This window comes from Schistocerca nitens, chromosome 4 (genome assembly GCF_023898315.1).
Source record: "Schistocerca nitens isolate TAMUIC-IGC-003100 chromosome 4, iqSchNite1.1, whole genome shotgun sequence".
In the NCBI taxonomy this organism is placed as follows: Eukaryota; Metazoa; Arthropoda; class Insecta; order Orthoptera; family Acrididae; genus Schistocerca; species Schistocerca nitens.
This window is the reverse complement of record NC_064617.1, coordinates 315,924,709-315,951,674: the sequence shown is the minus strand read 5'-3', so window position 1 is coordinate 315,951,674 and position 26,966 is coordinate 315,924,709.

Here is a 26,966-nt window from a genome sequence, read left to right as displayed (position 1 = left end):
GTCATCTCGACTGCTAGTGATAAGAGGCCGTTGGGATCCAGCACGGCGTTCCGTGTTACCCTCCTGAACCCACCGATTCCATATTCTGGTAACAGTCATTGGATCTCGGCCAATGCGAGCAGCAATGTTGTCGCGATAGCATAAACCGAAATCGCGATAGACTACAGTCTGACTTTTATCATAGTCGAAAAAGTGATGGTACGCATTTCTCCTCCTTACACGAGGCAGCACAACAACGTTTCACCAGGCATCGCCGGTCGACTGCTGTTTGGGTATGAGAAATCGGTTGGAAACTTTCCTCATGTTACCACGTTGTAGGTGTCGCCACCGGCGCCAACCTTGTGTGAATGCTCTGAAAAGCTAATCATTTGCATATCAGGGCATCTTCTTCCTGTCGGTTAAATTTCGAGTCTGTAGCACTTCAACCTCGTGGTATAGCAGTTTTAATTGGCAGTAGTGTAGTCTTTTTACATTAACACGTTTTTATTTAATAAATTACGTTAAGACGCTATCTACTTCCTGACAGTGTCAAGCTTCACTAAAGTAATTACCTTTGTTTCCACTGAATTAACGATTTTGTCCCTTAGCTAAATTGATGATATTTACTCTTTGCAAAATTACCTAATGCTTTGATCTGATGTTTCAGTTAAAACAACTAACATCTTTCTGTTCAAAACTAATCCTAAAGAATAGTTTCCTATTACATGAATGACAATACCTGGGTCACTTTCCTGAGTATTCTTTGTTGTCTACCTTGAGACAGATGAAGCACTGACAGTTATTTTTACTTGTGTAGATCAGTGCATTTCATTACAAAACAGTGGCTGGCTGGTGTGTTGGAAGTGAATCACTCACAGCCTTCAAGCTGTATGCACTGGTCCAGGCGTCCATTACCAACCAATGACTGCCTGACTGTCAAGACTTAAACTGATGAGGAAATGCTTGAGCGATGTCGCAGCAGCAGCTGAATTGTCCCACATCAGGTGCAGCAGAAAAGTGCCTCACAGTAAGAGTATATCAAAGTCTCTGGCGTTCTGCAAATTTTTTGTGGGCATGCGGGCACCTCCGAATGGCCAGGTAGAAATCTGATTTTCATTAGTTGAATTCTTTGTTGGCAAATTCCGTTCCTCATGTGATGCGATCTATTTTCCTTTTAAAGCGTTCTTGCAGACTGTCGATGGTCGAACCCGGGACTCCAGTTGGCAGAGCTGAATCCGGTGTCATCCACGCCGTTTCTCGTCAGGAGGCCGAGCAAGTTCAATAGCGTCAAGAGGCAGTGCAGAGTGATACAGCGGTATTCGGAAGTATTCCTTTATTCAGCTAGTTTACATAAGCGTAATGTTGATGCGCCGCCCACTCGCTGTTCCGCGAGTCTGGCTGTCTCACATTCCTTTAATGCTGACACCGCTGCTGCAGTCATCAAGGCCGCCCGACGATGGAAGTCAGCTCGCCCAGTCGCCGTCCGGCGAGGCGTAGCGACAGGCGCCGCTCTTCTGCCCGCAATTTCGGAGACTGTTGCAGTCCCTGGTTCCCGCCGCCCTCTGCCCCGTTTTGCCTGCTCTGTCCGACCGTGGGATGAAGGTGGTTGTACTGGTCGCTCGTGGCCCTCGGCCGCTGATGCTCCCAGGACAGGACCGGACTCGAACCCGTGCCCTCCTGGACACCGTGCCGCAACTTGCCGCTAGTGGAGCTTGCTGGATGGCAACACCCGCCACCGTCCCTAATGCTATTTCAGCGCAGCTGCACCTCCCACAGCATACGCCTCGCCTGGACCCCGGTATGCGAGGTGGGAAGAGAACGTGGCCTGTCCTGGACCTGCTGCGGACTGCTGTCAGTGCCCTCCTTCAGGCAGACCGTGCAATCTCCAAGTACCTGGCTGCCATTCCGTCCCATCTCGATGTTGTGTCCCCAGAGATGGAATACAGCCCGAACAAGTACGTAGAAACAAAGTTCAGGTTTACACAGAATATTTACAAGATCGCTGCTACACTGGCCCCTATAAGAGTAGGCCAGCAGAGGTCCAACTCGACTCTCGACTGACCTGGCACACTCATCAAGCTAAAAGTGCCTGACTATTTATACTGCTTTTCCCCTCACTTCTGTCGTAGTGTCAGAGAGACAGAAACTATGGCAGGGGTAAATTCCCGTACGTCAGCCACTTACACATCGCCATTCCCGGCTCTGGCCTACTGCCTCGCCTCATACATCGCAATACTTAAAGCAACGCTGCAGTTTCCTGTCTCGCTGTTGCTGCGCTCCAAACAAATCGTACGTTCAATACGCCGCTGCAGCTCCGTGACACTTTTACCCTGTCTGGCCTACTGGCTGCCGACTATTACCACACACTGCCAGCGGCTCCATACTTCATCGCCCAACCGCGCTTTTACTGAACTTTAACAAAATTCCCCTTTCCTACGACTAAGACTAATACTAGCGCAGGAGCATTCCAGAGTAACGTATAGTTTGTCAACAGCCCTAACAAAATATGCAAACTCTGTATTCTAGACTTGATCACCTCTTCTCTGGACGTATGTAAAATGTTGGAATAACTGAGAGGTGAACTCAGATAGTAATGTGAAAACAGTTTTTTAAAACAATAAAACAAAAAAACAAGAAGAAACATAATTAAATACAGGGGATCAGGGTGCTTGAACTGGGCATGAACAGTACAAATGAGTTTTCTGAGGAGCTGGCGTCTCAACTAGATCTCACCAAAGTCGTGAATCGGCCGAACGGTGGAGAGTTGTTTGTCAGCGGGTGCCCATCTCCGACGGCTTGTGTAATGGGCTGTAGTCTTGTCCATCCCTGTAAGCGGGCAGTGCCTAGCGGACGACTGTCAGCTTTCGGCGATTGAATAATCTGTTCCTCTTGTGCATAGCAATAGTGTTAGCGCTGCGGTATTCTGGCAAGGGCTACACGGCCGGTGCGCTCACCTCAGATATTTGCGTTACGAGGGGTTGCTCTTCCGACCGGGCTAACGTTTTGCAGACGGCCAGATTATGGAGGCGGTACCGAAGAAATCGGATTTAAAGTAGATGCCAGTTATCACGAGAATGATTTAAGGAAAAGCAGCTTCAGACGAGAGAAAAAAGAAAACAACGTCACTTGCTCATGAGAATAAGCGTCTCACTCGAATGAAATTCAGCAGAGACCGGAGTGAGAACCAAGAGATGGAGTAGACAAGTCAACACTGGGTCGAATCAGTACCAAGGCTGAATATAGATCAGATCCTGACTACCAAGTCGTAATATAAAAACTCTCGCCGGCCGGAGTGGCCGAGCGGTTCTAGGCGCTACAGTCTGGAACCGTGCTACCGCTACGGTCGCAGGTTCGAATCCTACCTCGGGCATGGATGTGTGTGTGATGTCCTTAGGTTAGTTACGTTTAAGTAGTTCTAAGTTCTAGGGGACTGATGACCTCAGAAGTCCCATAGTGCTCAGAGCCATTTGAACCATTTTTTTAAAAACTCTCGAAAGAGTAAACACAAAGTCTCATTCAGCACCCTACCGAAAGTCCACCGAATCGTATCAGTCTACTGTGAGAGAACATGATTGCACTCTCCAGTTGGCTTTACATATACCAGTGCCAGCCAATAGACGATTTCTCCTTGGCATTTCTCCTCCACGTGATTATTCGTTCTAGGGTATCAACTTTGCGCTGAATTCTCCCAAGAGTCCCTAAAATACTTCATTTGCGGCCATTTGTCGTGTCTGGACTTCCACGGAAATGCGCCCAACAAGCATTTTCACGGTTTTGCCACGCAGGATGACGGCTCACGGCGTCTTGCTAACAAGTTTACCCCCTCGAGCAGTCTTCAGGTGGCTTCAGGGTGCAGAAAGTTCAGCTCCCCGTTATGTTTGCCACAGAGGCGCTGGTTTAGCGAAAATATGAGCAAAGAGCCGGCTGTTGACGAGCGCCATCTGTAAATCATAAGATTGTCACCAGTAATGTGTCTCCAGTGGGGAACAGTGCTCTTCTCGGCATGTCCACATTGTTTCGAGGAAGGGTTTCCATAGGCACCAAACACTCAGCCGTCGCTTTTGCTTGTAAAGCCCTGCATCCGAGTCTCATGCTGTGTGTTATATACTCTAAGAAAAAAAAGAAGAAAAAAAACGTCGCACCACGAAGGGATTACCCGAATGGGATGAAAATCGGTAGAAGCGATGTAAATTTACAAACAGGCAGTAGAAACTTTCCTCTCGTGCGGGCTGGCACTAGCTTCCTGAAATGTAAGCGCAGGGTGCCTTGCCATGAAGGGCAACAAAACGGAGCGTAGAGTATCGTCAACGTGCCGCTGTGGTGTACCAGTACCGCGGATGGCAACCAAAGGAGTCCTTCTGTGACAAGAAATGGCACTCCAGACTATCATCTCTGGTTGTCAGGCCGTATGGGGGCCGACAGTCAGTTGGTATCAAATGGTTCAAATGGCTCTGAGCACTATGGGACTCAACTGCTGAGGTCATAAGTCCCCTAGAACTTAGAACTACTTAAACCTAACTAACCTAAGGACAACACACACGCATCCATGCCCGAGGCAGGATTCGAACCTGCGACCGTAGCGGTCGCGCGGTTCCAGACTGTAGCGCCAGAACCGTTCGGCCACCAGCGGCCGGCTCAGTTGGTATCCTACTGCTGTCCGGGACGTCTCCAGACACGTCATCACCGATCATTGGAAATCATTTCAAAGTGTGACTCATCACTGAAGACAATTTTATTCCAGTCAGATTCCAGGACGGAGAAAAACGTCCTGAAGAGTGGTGGGATATCAACGTGACTGTCGTCAGCCATATTGCCCGACAAACAAAAGTGATGGTCTGAGGTGGTTGTTACTCACCCCTCTGGTTGTTATCCATGGAACCCGTAGAGCACAGATGTATGTCGACGATATTCTACGCGCTGTTTTGTTGCCCTTCACGGCAATCCATCATGGGCGTACATTTCAGCAAGATAACGCCCGGCCGCACAGGGGCAGAGTTTCTACTGCTTGTCTTCGTGCTTGCCAAATCCAACTGTGGCCAGCAATGTCGCCGGATCTCTCCCAAACTGAGAATTTTTGGAGTATTATGGGAAAGGCCAGCCAACCAGTTCGGCATTTTGACGATGTAACGTGCTAATTGGACAGAATTTTACTCCATATCCCGCAGGAGAACACTCATCAACTCTGTCAATCAATGCCAAGCCGGATAAATGCTTGCATAAGGGCCAGAGGTGGACCAACGCGTTACTGACTTGCTCAATTTGTGGAACGCTTTCCCTTGAATATATCATCCATTTTTTCTGAAATTTTATTGATTTGTTATTCTATACATGTACATCACGTCAACCAATTTCCATCACATTCGGATAATTCCTTCGTGGTGCGTCTTTTTCTTTTGTCTTGAGTGTACTTTGGTATTCACTAAACGCTCTTTCTGATAATTGTTGTGTACAAATTATGTTATTCGCCAAACAGTCCTGGTGTCGCCTGGAACAATATTTCTTTGTAGGCCATCTGCACTGAATTCTGCCTTATGATGTTTCACCTTGTATTCAACGTGCCGCTATTTGCAAGATGTTTGGAATCATTTATTAAGATGCAGCAAGGTGGGTTAGTCACTGAGTGCAGCATGAGGACTGAGAAAGGGGTTTCAATACAATTGCTACTACAAGTTCCAAATCATCTGCACACTGTTAACGAGAATCGGTGTGTGGATGTGCATTGTCTTAAATCAAGACAATTCTGTTTTGCAGCATCTCGTGTGATCGATCCAGAACAGCACTTATCCATCTTAAAGGGGGCGACAGTACACCTCCTCACTCCATCCCCTACCGGCTCCATGGCCATTGTTCGGTCTTCACAGCTGAGCTCTTTGCCTTCTACCAGGCTGTTCTGTACATCTGCCGCCACCGACATTCTGCTTATGTCATCTGCTCAGATTCCCTGAGCGCCATCCAGAGCCTCAGTGATCCGTACCCGGTTCACCCTTTCGTACACCGGATCCAACGCTCTCTTCAGCAGCTGGTGGACGTCGGTACGCCGGTTAGCTTTATGTGGGTTCCTGGCCATGTCGGTATCCCTGGGAACGAAGCTGCAGATGCCGCGGCCAAGGCTGCGGTCCTCCAGCCTCGGACAGCTTCTTGTTGTGTCCCTTCGTCCGATTTTAGCAGGGTCATTTGTCGGCGCGTTGTGTCGCTGTGGCATGCCGATTGGGCTGCACTTACCGACAACAAGCTTCGGGCCTTAAAACCTCTTCCCGTGGCTTGGACGTCCTCCTCACGCCCTTCTCGGCGGGAGGAGGTCGTTTTAGCAAGGTTAAGAATTGGACACTGCCGGTTCAGCCATCGCCATCTGCTGACGGCTGCGCCGGCGCCGTTCTGCCCATGTGGGCACTTGCTGACGGTTCGTCACATTTTAATGTCCTGTCCCGATCTTAAAACACTGCGCCTCGATCTTAACCTGCCTACTACTTTAGATGCCATTTTAGCGGATGACCCACGAGCAGCTGCTCGTGTTCTTTGTTTTATCAATTTGACAAACCTCGCTAAGGACATTTGATGATGTTTTTTAATCCTATGCCTGTCAGTCTTTTATTGTGTTTTCCATTTTAGTTGTTGTTGTCAACTTGTGCCTCGCGGTGCATTCTTAGAGTAGTCAGGGCGCTAATGACCATTGAAGTTGTGCGCCCGAAAACCACAAAAAAAAAAACAAAAAAAAAAAACTCCATCCCCATCCCCCCCCCCCCCCCCTACATGGCAGTTATAATTTGCCATAATCTAATTTCTAACGTGCCACGGTTTTCTGTTAGGTTAATAACAATAATAGTACTATGTATATCATCTTTTAATACAATAACAGCAATAATACGTTTCTTAATTACAATAAAATATATTAAACGTTACAGAGCCATAGTAATGAAATTGCAGTCCATGGAAATGTAGCATTTAAAAAGCATACTTCCGAAAATTTGAGAAGTCGTGCAATTAACTGACGAACTGAAAGAGCAACAGACCTTCACAAGTTTAATAGTTTCTGGATTTACACAATATATTTTTCAGAATATAAAATCTAAGTAATGAATTTAACTAACCACTACGATTTTGAACACAGGTCTGCGGACTATGGCAATGTGAGTGTTGGAATGAGAAGGTTTCATTTCTTTTAGTCGCTTCCGCTTGCTATCGGTAAGTCGTTTATTCTGTTGTTTGTTTCGTCAGTTAAGAGTCTTTCCCGTTCTGGCTTTCCTTACTCTGCATAGCAAATCAAAATGTAATTGGATAGCTGGGAAGCTAGAGGCGAAATAAATACAATAAATAAAAAAATAATCTAAAGTTCCTGTGCTTTTACTGGTTCCACTCGTGACATACGAACTATTTCGGATTTGCTGTTGACAGCAGGCACTGTCACACTGTGAATGTGTATCTTCTAACAACGCTACCACAACAAAGGTCAAAATTTAATAATAATTGTGGTGTTGCTCACGCCGCTAAATACTGCATTTTCGGGCAACAACAAAGTTAGTATGTGGCAGGTGTCATTAGAGCACAGTTAATGAAGTCATTTCATGTAATAATGAATAAACTAGGCACTCATCTTTTCGTGTTTCCCACGCTGGTCTCGTTGTAAAATCATGGCTCTTTCGTCGAAAGTCTAAGTGGTGATGATTCCAAGCTCGGATGCAAAGTGATATTCAAAAGTTTTATAGATGTGTTTCACAAACCATTCTTGAAGATTAAACCTTTGAAAGTTAGCACAATGGTGATGTAAAAAAAAAAAAAAAAAAAAAAAAAAAAAAAAAACCAGCACTCCGAAAGTTACACTTCCTTTTTATTGCTTTTGCTGCAATATCACGTAACACACAAAACATCACTTCACAGTACAAAACATACTTGAAAACATCTTCCTCACTGTTAAGGTTCACATTTTATAAGCTGACGACAATATGCGTCTTTCCAACATGACGTCAAGACTTGGCCTTCTCAAGGTCCGACTCTCTAACTAACTACCTGCGCGCCCAAAAATCAAGAGTTACAAGTACGTCAAAGATCATAGCGACAAAAGAAAAATTACACATAAGAATAATATCATTGCAATATAAACATATCGATGTATGTTACGTTAATGAAAACAAATCTGAATGTTGTCTCGGAAATATGTTAACTACTTTACAGAAACACAGTAGAATATTGCTGGTATCGAGAGGTTCAGGTGAGGTGCCGTATTGGTTACGTAATTCAAGTACCATTACAATCTCTACCTGACTTCAGTGTTATCTGCAATCGAATCTGCATGGAGAACCAACGAAAAACTATCCTATATTAAACACAGATAGCGATTGTCCATAATTTTTGGTATTTTCGAGACAGTTTACATGCTACTGTACTTTCTGTAAGGTAGCTGAGACCCTTGGAAATGAACGTATGTAAAAATACAGGCTCTAATGCGTAAGTGCGGATATTTTTATGTATGATACATTGTTGTTTTTTCTCTTCGTCAGCAGTATTTTCACAAACGAGATACAATATTTATGACTGGATGTTTTCTGCACGATGATAACTGCAGCACTAATCGTAAGCCGAGTACGCCTGTCAGTATAGATTGGCAGTTTTGCGTCTGCGCATCCACATTTTAACACCTGACCTGCTGCCCAGGGGAAAATAACCATTAATGACATGCTCTTCCCTCATGTATTTGGAGGTACTAACCAAGATAAAAACATAATACTCCCAAAAGCTACAATATTAGTCCGTAAATGAAGTAAATGCTGATGTAATGTTTTTCAGTTTCAGCAATAATTTTTTTCTTGGGGGACTGGGGGCGGGGGGGGGGGCGGGGGAGGAGGAGTCATGACCACCATGAAATCCCTTCCCTTCCCTTCCCTTCCCTTCCCTTCCCTTCCCTTCCCTTCCCTTCCCTTCCCTTCCCTTCCCTTCCCTTCCCTTCCCTTCCCTTCCCTTCCCTTCCCTTCCCTTCCCCTGTTCATCTACACCTGTCTATTCACTTTAATATGATCACTGCAGACGTTAACATTTTTTTTTTCCGCAGTTGGTTATTGACACGTCTCGAGACTGCCGCAATACTGACTGTGTACATTTCAATATTGTTCATGTAGATGTAAGGTATTGTGTGAAACATTTCTCGCTCTTCCTATATGTTCTCCCCACTCTACTATTTTCGTCTGGGCTTTAAGTTTGGCTCAGGAACATTTCTCTATCACATTCGAATGATTACCATTTAGTCGTACTGAATGTTTCCAAAACATAAACTGCTGACATACGCATATATCCTAGACCAAATACAAAATCTTCCGTTGCTACCAGCGGGATATTAGGGAGAAGTCCCTAGAGGACTAGATTGTTTGCCTTTCTCTGCGAACGCGAAACTGTGACGTATTTACAAACAGCAACCCACGGAGAGATGTGCAGCTACTGTGTTCTAGAAGTACCTCTGTTTTCGAGTGACGACTGCAAAGAGAGAACACGCAATAAGCATCCTGCTGTCACGCCCACATACGAGCTTGTCTAGTCTAGACGACGGAAAAATACTAGTTTCTTCTGAGCTTGGCATATTGCCAGCTACGAAGGGGAAATGGCCTTCTGGAGCGCGAAGTTAGGACGTCGTAATATCGCGCTGTGTCATGAGTTTTCTATTATATTTTTGGGGCAACTGAAGTACAATAAAATCCCTTAGTGTTATTTCCTTAGTCGATCGAAATTTCTAGTGACAAGTAGGTCTGCAAAATATCTTGAAAAAGAAATTCACGCTGTTGATAAGGAACAAAATGAATCGGAAGTTATTGCTTCGTAAGACTGTTGAACGCATCATAGCAAGTGTTTTTACGAAATTCCTATCAAAGTTTAGCGAAAGAAACATGTCATACTACCTGAAGTATAAATAACGGCAGTTCACTTTATCTGACGGTATGTACATAAACTGATGCACATAGCTATTTACCTATACTGCTGATGTCTCTCTCTTTTCCTCGTCTGTTGTAACCTTTCTGGGGAAAAGTATTTTCTACAGGAATCAACGATGGTCTACAACCGCGAAAATTGAGCTTGCTCTGTTCGTCAGTGATATCGAAAAGGAAGTACATAATCTCGGCCACATTTATACTACAGTCCTTGACTTACGGAAGGCTTTCAGTACATCATAGAATGTACGCTTCCATGCCCGGTATTTGCCTTATCGCTAACATTTGTTTTATGGGCATAAGGCCATGGTCCAAGGCATAATTCTCTGCCTAGCGTTTCGTCTTCCAATTCTGGAGACATCATCAGAGGCTTTAACGGCTCACAAAGCTGTTACAGACACAAATAAGTGAGTGGTTAAAAGTACGATTTGTAGCTGTGCGTCACGAGCTGATGAACGTTGACGACCGTGCTATGCACAAATACAAATGGCACAATTTTTTGATGTGACGAGGACGATGTATCGACAAGGGCTGCTCAGATGCATTTGGAAATGAGCCGTATATGACAATAGTAGTGCGGCATAAATTATTTTTAAAATAAGGCCCCGTGTAATAAAGTATTTCTTGATACTGACTACACATTGCACATTTAAGAGACATTTTCTATTTACTTACTTCCTTTATTGCAATATATATGATGTGATGGCGAAGCTTTGGTTCGATGTGGTAATCACACGTATAGTCCGCCCCCGGTAGCTGAGTGGTCAGCGCTACAGAATGTCAATCCTAAGGGTCCGGGTTCGATTCCCGGGTGGGTCGGAGATTTTCTCGGCTCAGGGACTGGGTGTTGTGTTGTCCTAATCATCATCATTTCATCCCCCTCGACGGGCAAGTCGCCGAAGTGGTGTCAAATCGAAAGACTTGCACCAGGCGAACGGTCTACCCGACGGGAGGCCCTAGCCACACGACATTTCATTTCATTTCATCACACGTGTTGCACAAGACTAAACGTCATAAGAAATGCTTTTATTAGTCACAACATGCCGAATAAAATTATCATTTATGTATGATGTAAACCGAAAGGTTAGGGGATAGAAAGGGTAGAAAAGGGAGGGAACTAATGATATCAGCTGCATTAGGACTTTGTGCGGAGACAGTAGTGATGAGTGAAAATGTGTCCTAGACTTGGGCCTCGAACTCGGGACATGCGCGGACTACCTCGGCACCTCCCCCAGCCGACCCACATTCCCGCCTAGCGTCACCTGTCCGTAGTCCCCGTCCGTGTCTTCCGTGCTCGCTAACTTTAGATTCCCGCTGGAGGTTATGGGTTCATTGCCCGTCGAGGTGAATCAGTTACATGAAAGCGTGGTGTCTGTTCTTCGGACATGTCCAAAATACAGACACCACACATTCATATAATTACTTATGTTTGATGCCATCTACATCTACATACATACTCCGCAATCCGCCATACGGTGCGTGGTGGAGGGTACCTCGTAACACAACTAGCATCTTCTCTCCCTGTTCCACTCCCAAACAGAACGAGGGAAAAATGACTGTCTATATGCCTCTGTACGAGCCCTAATCTCTCTTATCTTATCTTTGTGGTCTTTCCGCGAAATATTAGTTGGCGGCAGTAAAACTGTACTGCAGTCAGCCTCAAATGCTGGTTCTCTAAATTACCTCAGAAGCGATTCACGAAAAGAACGCCTCCTTTCCTCTAGAGACTCCCACCCGAGTTCCTGAAGCATTTCCGTAACACTCGCGTGATGATCAAACCTACCAGTAACAAATCTAACAGCCCGCCTCTGAATTGCTTCTATGTCGTCCCTCAATCCGACATGATAGGGATCTCAAACGCTCGAGCAGTACTCATGAATAGGTCGTATTAGTGTTTTATAAGCGGTCTCCTTTACAGATTAACCACATCGTCCCAAAATTCTACCAATGAACCGAAGACGACTATCCGCCTTCCCCACAACTGCCATTACATGCTTGTCCCACTTCATATCGCTGTGCAATGTTACGCCCAAATATTTAATCGACGTGACACTGCCAAGCGCTACACCACTAATGGAGTATTCAAACATTACAGGATTCTTTTTCCTGTTCATCTGCATTAATTTACATTTATCTATATTTGAGTTAGCTGCTATTCTTTACACCAATCACAAATCCTGTCCAAGTCATCTTGTATCCTCCTACAGTCACTCAACGACGACACCTTCCCGTACACCACAGCATCATCAGCAAACAGCCGCATATTGCTATCCACCCTATCCAAAAGATCATTTATGTAGGTAGAAAACAACAGCGGACCTACCACACTTCCCTGGGGCACTCCAGATGACACCCTCACCACCGATGAACACTCACCATCGAGGACCATAATTCAGATGTAAGTTAGGATCCAGAGCTTGAGCAGAATTGTGGTGTAATTTGGTGCCAGTGTGACATCAATAGCCCACCGTACACCTCACATTAACTTCTGAGCCCTGACTTTTGTTTGTTGCATATGTCAATACCTAGTTGTCTGAAGTGTCGCCGAGGCCTAGGGCGAAGTTGCGGGGCGCCAAACTTTTGCATGATTGCAGAGGAAGGTTGGAGGCACCTTTGAAATAAATTTCGAACTTCTGCATCGCAACTAGAGATAGCTACGGGGATTCGAAAAAGTGATCCTTTAACACGTCTGGATGGTAGTCGGTAAGACGAATGCTCGACTTCGTTTTCTTGGGAGATTTTTGGAAAAGTATAGACCAGCTACAAAGGAGACGGTGTATAGAACTCTCGTTTAACCCGTTCTTGAGTACTGCTCGAGTGTTTGGGACCCCAACGGGTCCGGTTCAGGAAACACTTCGAAGCAATTCAGAGACGGGCTGTCAGATCTGTTACAGGTATGTTCCAACAACGCGCAAGTATTACAGAGATGCTTCGGGAAACTCAAATGAGAATCAATGGAGGGAAGGCGACGCTCTGTTCACGAGGAACTACTGCGGAAAAGTAGAGAATCGCTATTTGATGCCGACGGCAGATCGATTCTGCTGCCTCCAACGTGCGTTTCGTGTAAGAGCCACGAAGATGAGATGAGAGGAATTAGGCCTGGTACGGAGTCTTTTAGGCGTTTTTCCGTCGCTCTAATTGCGAATGGAATAGGGGAAGGAAATGACTGGTAGTGGCAGTAGTAATGCCACGCACCGTACGGTGGCTTGCGGATTATGTATGTACACTACTGGCTATTAAAATTGCTACACCACGAAGATGACGTGCTACAGACACGAAATTTAACCGACAGGAAGAAGATGCCCTGATATGCAAATGATTAGCTTTTCAGAGCATTCACACAAGGTTAGCGCCGGTGGCAACACCTACAACGTGCTGATATGAGGAAAGTTTCCAACCGATTTCTCATACACAAACAGCAGTTGGCCGGCGTTCTCTGGTGAAACGTTGTTCTGATTCCTCGTGTAAGGAGGAGAAATGAGTACCATCACGTTTCCGACTTTGATAAAGGTCGTATTGTAGCCTATTGCGATTGCGGTTTATCATATCGCCACATTGCTGCTCGCGTTGGTCGAGATCCAATGACTGTTAGCAGAATATGGAATCGGTGGGTTTAGGAGGGTAATACGGAACGCCGTGCTGGATCACAACGGCTTCTTATGACTAGCAGTCGAGATGAAAGGCATCTTATCCGCATGGCTGTAACGGATCGTGCAGCCACGTCTCGATCCCTGAGTCAACAGATGGGGACGTTTGCAAGACAACAACCATTTGCACGAACAGTTCGACGACGTTTGCAGCAGCTTGGACTATCAGCTCGGAGACCATGGCTGCGGTTACCCTTGACGCTGCATCACATACAGGAGCGCCTACGATGGTGTACTCAGCGACGAACCTGGGTGCACGAATGGCAAAACGTCATTTTTTCGGATGAATCCAGGTTCTGTTTACAGCATCATGGTGGTCGCATTCGTGTTTGGCGATGTCGCGGTGAACGCACATTGGAAGCGTGTTTTCGTCATCGCCATAGGGGTATCACCCGGCGTGGTGGTATGGGGTGCCATTGGTTACACGTCTCAGTCACCTGTTGTTCGCATTGACGGCACTTTGAACAGTGGACGTTACATTTCAGATGTGTTACGACCCGTGGCTCTACCCTTTGTTCGATCCCTGCGAAACCCTACGTTTCAGCAGGATAATGCACGACCGCATGTTGCAGGTCCGGTACGGGCTTTTCTGGATACAGAAAATGTTCGACTGCTGCCCTGGCCAGCACATTCTCCTGACCTCTCACCAACTGAAAACGTCTGGTCAATGGTGGCCGAGCAACTGGCTCGTCACAATACGCCAGTAACTACTCTTGATGAACTGTGGTATCTTGTTGAAGCTGCATGGGCAACTGTACCTGTACACGCCATCCAAGCTCTGTTTGACTCAATGCCAAGGCGCATCAAGACCGTTATTACGGCCAGAGGTGGTTGTTCTAGGTGCTGATTTCTCAGGATCTATGCACCCAAATTGCGTGAAAATGTAATCACATGTCAGTTCTAGTATAATATATTTGTCCGATGAATACCCGTTTATCATCTGCATTTCTTGTTAGTGCAGCAATTTTAATTGCCAGTAGTGTAGATGTTTCCATAAGAGCGAGCAAAAATTTAACAGGACGTAGAGGATGTTCCACTGAACAATTTGAGGTAGGTAACGTAGGGTCAGAGAAGCCAGCTTAAGGAGATAATAGGAATAAAATAACATTACTGTGTACTTTTTTATTTACATCGGTTACTAACTGGAAATACTATGACTGACTCAATGAACGTACCATTTGTAATGTATCTTACAAAATGTGCTGAAACTGACGGCCATCAACCTCAACGCAAGCATGACATCGGCGAACAAGAGTCTAATGCACCCTGACTAATATCCCTGGTGTGTATCACATCACAGGCAGCTATAATTCTGGCAGTTAATTCCATCTATGTATCCAGTGGAGTCTCATACACAACTGACTTTAGATATCCCCATAGGAAATAATCAGGGGGATTCAGGTCAGGTGACCTCGCAGGCCATGGAATAGGACTTCCTCTTCCAATCCAGTGACCACGAAATACGGCATTGAGACGGTAGCGGACATCCACACTGAAGTGAGCCAGTGCACCGTCATGTTGTGCCCATATCCTCTCACGAACAGCCAAGGGTACGTTCTTCAATAACTCAGGTTGAACTCTTTGCAGGAAGCTCAAGTACAGGTGGCTATTCAGACGGCTAGATAGAAGATAGGCCCAATAAGATTGTCGCTTATAATGCCGGCCCAGATGTTCGCAGCAAAACGTACTTGACGGTGTGACCCTACTCCAGCGTGAGGGCTTTGTTCATCCCACATATGGTTACTCCTGCTGTTCGAAATACCGTCACGATCGTCAGTAAACGGTATGATGTGGAGGAAATCCGGTCGATCAATTTATTATTGGAGCAACCACTGACGCAATGCGACCCTTGATGCAAAGTCAGTCACAAGCATTGCATGGACTGGTTGTGGGTTATATGGGTGTAACTGTTGTTCGGGGAGTACTCGCCGTACGCTAATATATGCAGCGCCCAGTTCACCAATACGATGAGTACTTGTAGTGGGATCCGCTGCAACACGCTCCAGCGCCTCCTCTTGTTGCCAAGTTCCTCGTTTATCCTTTCCAATGACCCAGTCTCCCGCATTCGTCGACCGAGAGAAATAAACACTCGTCGTGACGGATGATGCCTGTTAGGAAATCGTTCCCTGTACAGCCTTTCAGCAGCGACAGCATTGTAACGTACTGTACTTCCCCGTACATAAGGTGCATGTCAGCGAAACTGTAGCGGTATTGCTCCATCGTGTTGTACAGTACGTCTCTGAATAGCACTGTGTGATGAGTGGATCTGTCGTTGATTCATAACACGTTGTGTCACGGGACAATGTAAATATGACACAGCGGAGCCTCTGTGCACAAGTAAACAAAACTTGCGTAACGACTTCCCACTAATCAGACTCGTTCTCCGTGTTTCCTTGAAGAAAACAAAGAATGTACACGTAAACAAACAGCGCCGTACGTTTAAGCTTGTACGCATGTTAGTTGTAAATAAGCTGCAAAACAGTAGTGCTGGACAAAGCGGTTGAGAAGTTTACTTCCATGTCTCCTTAAGCTGGCTTCTCCGACCACAGGTTCCCTGCCTCAAATTGTTCCGTGGAGCATTCTCTATGTCGTGTCACATTTTTGCTCGCTCTTATATAAACAACCTGTATAGATGTAGAATTGTGTTGCGCAGTGTAGATTGTAGTGTGCTGCACTCTTCCGTACAAGACTCTGACGCATTGCATATTTTGTATCTTAGGAGGCGATGTGGTATCATGAAGGCTTTGTCACATTTGTCAATAGTCTGTCTTCAACATCAACATGTATTGGTTTAACTAAGACTCTTCCGTTCACTATGGAAGGTTAATTTCGTGAGCAGATAGACACGATTTTCACCAACAATGACAGATGGATAGGTAAAGGAGGACAAGTTCCACGGCCTGTAAGTTCTCATGACCTCAGCCCGTTCGATTTTTATCTCTGGGGTCACTTGAAAGACTTGTTTTATGAAGCAGAAAATCTGAATTCAGGAGCTCTTTGATGACGTATCACGGAATCTAGCAAAACCATTCGACACCGTCAAAAAGTATTTGATAATGTGCGACAGCCAATGATTTCACGAGTGCATTCGTGTGTGGAAGCAAGAGGAGAAAATTTTGAAAATTTACAACGAGTTTGTGAGTTGATGGTATCATCAAGCTGCCAATGTGTAAATGATGTGTTTAACAGAAAGTTACGCTGATAAACTAAAAACTTTTGAGGACATGTTCATATGAACTTGCAAGATGACTACTGTTTTAGGACACTGGATTACCAGTGCAAGTAGTACCTGAAGAATCCGTTGACTGACGATACTGCCACAAAAGAAGCCCAGGTAGCGTTTTAACAAAACATGTAAATTTATTCACAATTTGCAAAGTTTCAGAACAGATAACTATGTTAACAGAAGTTCGCGCTTCTCGGGTCTGTATGTGAAGTACCAACAAAACAGAACTCCCAACCTTAATAACGGTAACACTGTAACCCTGCGGCCTGAAGTCTGGAGCACCACACCAGTTCAGAAAAAAATAAATTGCAAAATTACATCACTGACACGGTGCACTTGACTAAAATCGTTGAATCACAATCATCTGATAGTCTAAAACAGGCATGGGCAGCCTTTGGTGATCCGAGGCCAGATTTCTCTCTCTCTCTGTATTTGTGGTGTAGCTAGAAGTCTGATCACCTTTGGTGATTTGTACTTTTGTAGTGTATGGTACAGGTAAAAGGTTTCCATATTTTTTTCCTTACTTCAGTCAGCCAGGTTTTGAGCACTCATGTGGGTCCGTGAACCAGCTGTTGTTTAATTTTGTTTTTTCGCATGGGCGTATTTGTACGATTGATAATCTCTACGTCTAAATGTCTTGGTTTATGTAGGGTCCAACACTGCTTACTTGGGAAATTTGTACTTGTGTCTTCGTGGGGTTTCAACTGTCCCTACTGAATCTAAATGGAGTACTATGTCTCGGATGGGAGTCGAGTTTGTCGAACGTCTTTGTGATCTTATCTTTCACTGTGTTTTTAAAATGTTTCTCTCAGAGTTTGCGGTGAAAATCTCGGTTTTCACCCACCAGGCGGCACCTGTGTCCTAACATAAACATCAATTTTGGAGGACTTGTAGGTTCTTGCAGTTTGTTTCGTATGTTGTTCCCCACGATATCGAGCGGGCCTAATTCGCATACTTACTTATATTTGCAGACCTTCTTGTTACGTGACGCGGCAGCAACAAACCTATTGCATAAAGTCAAAATTATGACGCCCATGACAATGTTTATGGAGTGACATACTGTTACGATTGCCACCGTTTTTCCGACATGACACGCCAACAAATTGTGTCTGAAATCACGCGTTTTTGAGAGTACTTTCATTTTATATTTATCACATCTTTAGATGTTTACATTTATTTACTATCGATGGACACTGTTTCTTTCCTTACATTTTACAATATCTGACTTAAAAGCGTCAATTGCAAAATTCTGCAACGCCTTTAGTGAAGAAACAATGTTCATCACACTTAAATAAATGTAAGCTTATGAAAATGGGATTGTCTAGTATCTTGAAATGTTATTATGGAAAAATAAACGCCTGTAAAACCAACTGGTTGCAGCTAATTCGTCGTAAATTATCTTCAGTTTTCCTTCTATGTTGATTGAGCTGTGGTCCTAAGATCAGGCAGCATTATTTACAGAATATAGCAACTTACGTAGAGAAAATCCTTTCAGTGAAACAACTATAGAAACAGGAAACACTCATTTCCTGAATTAATGAGTGAAAAATGGGAAAATGGATTAAAACAATAGAAAACCTGGATCTGAAATGAGAGAGTCATACTGCTTCGAGACTTCTGCGACGCCAGTGTAACGATCCAACTAAGACCACTACACACCAAAATATCACCACCAACCAAACAGCACACCAGCTACTGCTGAATGGGAAGCCCAGCTATAAATCCAAAAAACCAGAACTATGACGAACTGAGAATGAGGAGAATAACAACTTTTCACTCCCATTCACAATGGAAGAACTACAGAAGGCTATTAAACGGAGTAAAACTGGTAAGTCGTCTGGTTTGGACGATGTACGAACTGAGCAAATTAAGCCCTTTGGATTAGCAACAAAGGAATGGATTCTCCAACTCTTCAATAAATGTATCGATAGATGAAATTGCAATGAAATGAATACCGCTAGCTGCATACAGGCGTTGATATAAGTCAACGGGGACAGTTGAAAATGTGTGCCCCGACCGGGACTGGAACCCGGGATCTCCTGCTTACATGGCAGACACTCTATCCATCTGAGCCACCGAGGACGCAGAGGATAGTGCGGCTGCAGGGACTTATCTCTGGCACGCCTCTCGTGAGCCCCACTATGAATATAGAGCGGGACAATAAGTTGGGAATGTGGGTCTCACGGGAGGCGTGCCAGAGATAAGTCCCTGCAGTTGCACTATCCTCTGTGTCCTCTGTGGCTCAGATGGATAGAGCGTCTGCCATGTAAGCAGGAGATCCCGGGTTCCAGTCCCGGTCGGGGCACACATTTTCAACTGCCCCGTTGACTTATATCAACGCCTGTATGCAGCTGGGGGTATTCATTTCATTGTAATTTCATTCTAACGAGCTGTATGGTCACCGATGGTACCTGTTCTCTCAGACATGTCCGAAAGAACAGATACCATCTTCGTATGTATCTCTAGATGTTAAATTCCAAAGATATGACGGAGGAGCCGAGTAATTGCTGTACTGAAACCTGGTAAAGAAGGAAACAGTCCTCGCACTACTGTGTCGCCTTCACGAACTGCTAGAGAGAATGCCTTAAAACGCCTTTCACATGTTATTGATCCCTAGCTTATACCTCAGCAAGCTGGATTGCGTCTTGGTAAAATCTGCACAGGACAATTACTCAGTCTTACACAGTTCATAGAAGTGGTTTTGAAACCAGTAAGGTGACAGGAGTGGTATTCGTGGTCTTGACAACAGCAAGCGACACCGTCATCCACCAGTTGCTATTAAACTAGGTCTACAACGTAACCAAAGATTTCAGCCTCACAAGGCTGATAGCCAGTCTTCTGCTGAACCTAAGATTCTTCGTTGACCTAGAAGGCCAGCATAGTCGATGGAAGCTACCTAAAAATGGGTTTCCCCAGGGAAGTGTGTTGGCTCCAGCTGTTTGGTATATATACTAACGACCATCCCGTGGTCCCCAACTGCAGGAGTTTCTTGTATGCTAATGATATCGCTCTGGCAACCAAAAGCACAAACTTCGATTTAATAAAAATTACCCTAAATAGTGCTCTTGAAGATCTGTAAAAATACTACAGAACAAACCAGCTTAAACTAAAACCATCAAAGACAGAAGTGCGTGCTGTCCATCTGAGAAATAGGGAAACCACGCGCAAGTTAAAGATAGATTGGTCAGGGGTTAAACTGGAACACCAGGCCACTCCAAAACACCTAGGAGTAACACTTGACAAATCTCTAAGGTTTAAAAAATATTGTATGAATTTCAAATCAAAATCGAACCAGGAACAGCCTGCTGAGGAAAAACTGGCCGGAACGCAGTGGGGCAGTCAAGCAGAAACCATCCGAACTTCTGCAATGGCGTTAAGCTACTCCGCTGCAGACTGACTGTCCTCTTTGGTATAAGTTAAAAGATACCAAACAAGTGGACATTGCCCTAAGCGACACATGCAGAATTATAACACACTGCATGAAGTCAACTCCAGTCGAATGGCTCTACCACCTTGCAGGAATTGCATCACGTCCTGTTCGAAGAGAAATAGCAGCAAGCAGGGAAATAACGAAACTGGACCAAGAAAAAATGCATCCCCTGTATGGGCAACAACCCTACCCAAAATGACTAAGGGCAAGGGAAAGCTTCCTCAGAACATCGGAGAAATTAAAAATCACTGATGAAGAAACGAGGCTGCAACAATGGAGGGCTGAGACATCCAACCTCCCGGTTGGAAAGATTTTCAGAATCTTTACTCCCTGGTCACCATGAAAATTGGCCAGTCTAGAAGTTCTTGAATGGTCTGAGGTCAGGAGTGGGCAGATCACAGGTTCACCTGGCAAAGTGGGGATACACTGAAGACAACAAAAATCAGTGTGACTGCGGGAAAGAACAGACTGTTCAACATATACTTAGAGTCGACTGCGTCCAGCCACCTGCACAGAAAATGACCTTCACGAGGAAACGGAACATGCACTGGAAGTGGCCAAATTTTGGTCAAAGATTATATAAACTGTGAAACGTCTCTGTGAAGTCGTTTCATAAGACGCTTGTCGAATTCAGTACAACTTATTCATTTTACTACCTGATTTTAGCTCAATTCATGAGCACTTCCAGAAAGACTGAGCATTCAAATAAGGCCTATTGAATATTACATTTGTGTTTTAATATGGGGTTTCGGTTTTGTTTTGTGGGAAACGCTGAGTTGGTCATCGTCTGCTGGGAGCAGACGATGTTGCTTCTCGTTCGAAGGAGAGCACAGGATGACCAACTTAGAATAAATGATGACTAACTGAAAACCTCAGCTGCCGACAGGTGTTGTTGTTATACCTCGACGTGGACAGTTGAAAATGTGTGCCCCGACCGGGACTCGAACACGGAATCTCCTGCTTACATGGTAGACGCTCTATCCATCTGAGCCACCGAGGACAGAGGAATAGCGCGACTGCAGGGACTTATCCCTTGCACGCTTCCCATGAGACTCACATTCTCAACTGTCCACAATTCTACATATGTAATGTACCTTGTAGACATCGAGGAATAACAACAACACCTGTCGGCAGCTGAGAGTTTCAGTTAGTCATCATTTATTCCAGGGAAAAGCTGCACGGTCATCAACAGTATTCTGTTCTTTCGAGAACAGTTACTATCTTCACATATATGACCAACTTAGGTTTCCAATACCTGAACAGAGAGGTTTACCCATCTTAGTCGAAGGCTGTGTCAAAGGCTGTTTTTGTGTGTGAGGTTGGTGACGAAGGGCTACCCCTCTGGTAGCTTCCGCTGCACGGGGAGCTAGGTAATCTTCAAAGAGAAAGCGGCACTCTTCGGTAAACGCTTGGTGAGTACGAATCGTAGGTCTTAAGGGGGGTTTCTGGTGATGGGAAGCAGGTTGAATTAAGACTTCGTTACGTTTAACTGTTGAAATACTTAAGTACTTCAGCTTAACTAAAGCGTCTGAGCGAGTTATTTTTTCGAATGTGCCATAATTATATTGCTTTAAATAGGCGATTTTCGGGTGTTTGAGTTAAATGTGTGGCAGTTACTTTGTTCATTTTGAACAACGATGAAGTAGAATTTCAAACGGTAAATCTGATTAGGAAGAGCTGGTTAGGACCACTTCAACCGTACGTGAGTGTAATGCTGTGTCGAAGCGAGTATGATTTTTTAATGATTTTTAATCTTATATTTTGTGGAAGTTGCTATTGTCTTTGTGTGTCGACTTTGTGCCACGTGTTTGGTAATCAATGGCGCTCCTGGTCCACCACGGCACCGAAGTAGGCTTTATTTTAACAGTTTGCTTCTGTAATGAGCTGTAATTTCTGCAAGAGTATCTGTTCTTTCGTGCGCTTTCTACAAAGCAGCATAACAATTTGATTCGGAATGCACCACGTGCTCTAGTTCGGCCGTTTGCAAGCAACAAACGTAGTTAGTATGTTGAATAATTACCGCACAACCTCGTGCATTGGTTAAACATCTGTCCAGAACAGTGCATGCGTAGAATCGGAATGCGATTCTTACTGAGATATCTTTATTGTATGACTGCAAAGGAGATGTAGTATCATTGTCTCCCACTCCCGTTTTCTGTGTTTCTTCATGCTGTAGTTAAATTGTGCTCTGTTACATTCTTACTTAAATATGTCTAGTCGGGCACCAGTTATGTGTAGTTAGGATGTGCAACCAAATACTTAGATACAATAAATAATCTACGTGAAAGATAAATTCTGTAGTGTTGGTCTTACCCACTTACTCCGATTTCCAATCCTGAATTAATCAAGTTGCTTCATGCACGACATGGAGTGCTATTTATCTGGCTACTTAAGGAAATTTTCATACTTGTAATTAAATTATTAAAGTAGTTAAACTAATAATTTTCCAGCTCCGTTTTTCTCTAAATGTTTAGGAAGGGCTAGGGCTGGTGGCGACCCTGTGAGAGAAGCAGCTAGAAATGCGAGATAACGTATATGGCTCGATGAGAAACGTCGTAAAGATAGTAATACGTTACAACTGTGTTGGTCTATGAACAATTGTATAAACTGTGTTTTATGTATGTTTCTGATACGAGAATAAGAATAATAACCTTCAGTTTTCATCAGTGGCCTTGTTCTAATACTCGAACAGTGGACAAAAATTATTTAATAATGTTAATACGAGAAAGACTAGAAAAACAAAATATTGCAATGAATCGAGCAACCCCAATCAACAAGCAATTAGGAGTAACTTAGAGATTTTAGACCACAGGCAGGTCATTACCGTGTTTGAAATTTAGTGTCTCAATATTCACAAATACTGTCAGTAAAAATTTTAAAGATATCTGTCCAAAAATATTTTTGTTGACGGACCGGTTAGGGAAGAACAGTCTGTGCAACACTAAATGAATTAAACCATAATTTTTTCGTTGATTTTGAAAAGTTTAAAGATCTAAATTGCTTGAACTTAACGTATATCAGCTGTATTATAGAGAAGTCAAACTGGAAAAATGCGAACAAGAGCGTCTCGCTCTCGCAAGAGTTTTCTTCGGCGGGCGGGACTGAACCAGTCGCGGGCCGGATCCGGCTCGCGGGCCGCCGGTTGGCACACCCGTGTCTAACGAGAAAAACTGTGAGTAAAAAAACTGTGTCCTACACGTCGTGTCACCTAGCAACGGTAAAGTGCCGAAGTGACTGGTGTGACGATCCTATATTGTACGGCTGATAGTAGGTCGAGAACGAGCCTCTCATTGAAGAAGTACTAATGTTCTCGGCGCCTGGCCCACTCCCCTACTCTCACTGTAAGTACTGCACCGGCTTTAATGTATCCCTCAAACTTTAGTACTCTACGTTTTTTGTTGCGCTTTTTTTTTCGTCTGTGTAGTTCTGCGCGGCCAGCGACCTTTCAAAGCGCCGCTCCTGCCGCCTGGCGGACGGGCCGTGGAAGCGATCTTCAGCGGGACTTCGTTGTCTAACTTCTGCTGGCGGAAGACGAACAGTAAACTCCTGGTGTGCGGCGGTCGTTCTGGTAGTTGACGGCGCTGGCGTTCCTTAGCACACAGCAGTATCATTAACTCCTGATTTAGTGAAACCACGACGCGTTATAAACAAATTTATGACGCAGTAAACGATTTCGTAACGCTAAGTGAATAAGAAATTAACTCGCTTCCTGACACTTACTCCTCTTCAAGCTCCAAACCTTCGCCCTTCCCATTAACTACGTCCGTTTGATCGGCTCCTTTCTCTCCCACCGTCCTTCCTACGTCACCATCCATAACACCGACTCCTACACCTTTTTCCCCTCAGCCGGTGTGCCCCGAGGCTCCGTCCTCTCCCCCCTTCTGTACCTTTTGTATACGGCGGACATGCCGCCGCCGTCACCCCCCGTCCACCTCCTCCAGTTTGCCGATGACACCGCCTTCCTTGCCCTTGCCCCCACCCTTCAGCGCTCCCAACACCTTCTCCAATCCAATCTTGACCGGTTCACCACTTGGTGCAACCAGTTGTTGCTCAAGGTCAATCCCTCCAAAACCCAGGCGGTCATTGTAGGCAAAACCACCCCTTCCTTCCGCCTCCTCGATTTCTATCTCACCATCTATGGCCGTCCTATCGCCCTCACTCCCACCCTTCAGTACCTTGGCGTCACCCTCGACCGTCGCCTCTCCTGGACTCCCCATCTCCGGACAATCCGAGCTGAGGCACGCTCCCGACTCCGTCTCCTCGCCGGCCGCGGTGGTCTCGCGGTTCTAGGTGTGCAGTCCGGAACCGTGCGACTGCTACGGTCGCAGGTTCGAATCCTGCCTCGGGCATGGATGTGTGTGATGTCCTTAGGTTAGTTAGGTTTAAGTAGTTCTAAGTTCTAGGGGACTGATGACCACAGCAGTTGAGTCCCATAGTGCTCAGAGCCATTTGAACCAATCCGTCTCCTCGAGCTCCTTTCCGGCCGCACGTGGGTTCTGGACCCGTCCACCATCCTCCACATCTATAAATCCCTCATCCGCCCTATGCTTTGTTACGCCCATCCGGCCTGGATCTCCACCCCCCCTACCTTTTATAAATCCCTCCAAATCCTCGAACGCCATGCTCTCCGCCTCGCCTATCGCATCCGTCTCCCCCACGCGGATCCTGTATGATCTCATCCCCTTCCCCCACCTCCTCCTTTTCCTCGAAAGGATACTGATCCTGTACACCTCCCGCAAACTCGATCCTCCTCATCCGCTTGTCTCACCCATCCTCTCCCACCCCCGCCCGCTGCCGTGCCTGTATTCCCACTTCCCACCCGGTCTCCATCTCTCCACCCTCGTCATCCTCTCCCAAGGTGGCTTCCGCCAGCTCCACCTCCCTGATGATGTCCTCCTCCCCTCCATCTACCCCTCCTATCAACTTTGATCCTCCCCCCCACTTCCTGTGTCCTTTCCTTTAGGCACCCTCCCTCCCTTCTCTTTCCTTTTCCCCCGTCGCCTCCCTCCACCCCTCTTCCCCCGGGCTTCCCCTCCCCCTTCCTCCCTTCCCCTTATCTCCCCTGCCCATGGCATCTGCTCTCCCCTCTCCCTCTCCCACCCCCCCTCCTCCTGTCTTCGCAGGTCCCCGGACTCGTACACGATTAGCGAACATTCGCGCGCCGGAGATCAACGCCTCGTGTTCTGTGTGTGCCGTCGTTTTGTGCTTAAGTGGTTCAGTGTTATTCGTTTTGTGCACCTACGTTCACGTGTGACAATTTTCGTCTATGTATGTGTCCAAGTGTCTGAACAAATTTTGTCTTGGACTCTACGCCCGTGAACGGCTCCATGTATTTTAAGAAGTGTTTGTCTCCGTTTATATGTCCACCGTATTTTTTTCTCTAAATGTCTTCATTTGTATCTTTTGTGTTTCTCTGTGGCCCAAGAGCGGCGTAGTATGCTGCTGCTGGCCTGCCTGTACACAGGTTTCGAAATAACAATAAAGAAAAAAAAACCTCACACTTACGAGGAGAACACGTTAAGTGCCATCATCCGATAGCCCAGAAACTTCGCACAGTGAAAGAGGGGTCAAAATAAACTAACACGTGTCCTTATCCGTATACTCAACCGTTTTCGATAAAACGACGGCCAAAATTTTCGAGGTAGTTTATACAGGGAGTTACAAAAAGGTACGGCCAAACTTTCAGGAAACATTCCTCACACACAAAGAAAGAAAATATGTTATGTGGACATGTATCCGGAAACGCTTACTTTCCATGTTAGAGCTCATTTTATTACTTCTCTTCAAATCACATTAATCATGGAATGGAAACACACAGCAACAGAACGTACCAGCGTGACTTCAAACACTTTGTTACAGGAAACGTTCAAAATGTCCTCCGTTAGCGGGGATACATGCATCCACCCTCCGTCGCATGGAATCCCTGATGCGCTGATGCAGCCCTGGAGAATGGCGTATTGTATCACAGCCGTCCACAATACGACCACGAAGAGTCTCTACATTTGGTACTGGGGTTGCGCAGACAAGAGCTTTCAAAGGTCCCCATAAATGAAAGTCAAGAGTGTTGAGGTCAGGAGAGCGTGGAGGCCATGGAATTTGTCCGCCTCTACCAATCCATCGGTCACCGAATCTGTTGCTGAGAAGCGTACGAACACTTAGACTGATATGTGCAGGAGCTCCATCGTGCATGAACCACATGTTGTGTCGTGCTTGTAAAGGCACATGTTCTAGCAGCACAGGTAGAGTATCCCGTATGAAATCATGATAACGTGCTCCATTGAGCGTAGGTGGAAGAACATGGGGCCCAATCAAGACATCACCAACAATGCCTGCCCAAACGTTCACAGAAAATCTGTGTTGATGACATGATTGCACAATTGCTTGCGGATTCTCGTCAGCCCACACATGTTGATTGTGAAAATTTACAGTACATACTGACGAAACTAAAAAGAGCTCTAACATGGAAATTATCTCGGAAACGGTCGAGTATCTACGGGGTACGCTACACACTTGTTCGCTTATTTCGACCCCTCTTCCACTGAGCAATTTTTCTGGGAAATTGCGTGATGGCACTTGCCGTGTTCTCTTTGTTGGAATAAATCGCAGAACTGATAAAAGGCGGGCATAGCTTGTATAACTGAACGTCAGCCACTGTGAAAACCACTCATAAAATCATACCAAAATGAAAAATGCTCGTACATTAGCACAAAAAAGTCGAGTTTGTTCTGGGCAGGGTTAGGGATGTAAAAGAAGGGAACTACAGTTTTTGAAAA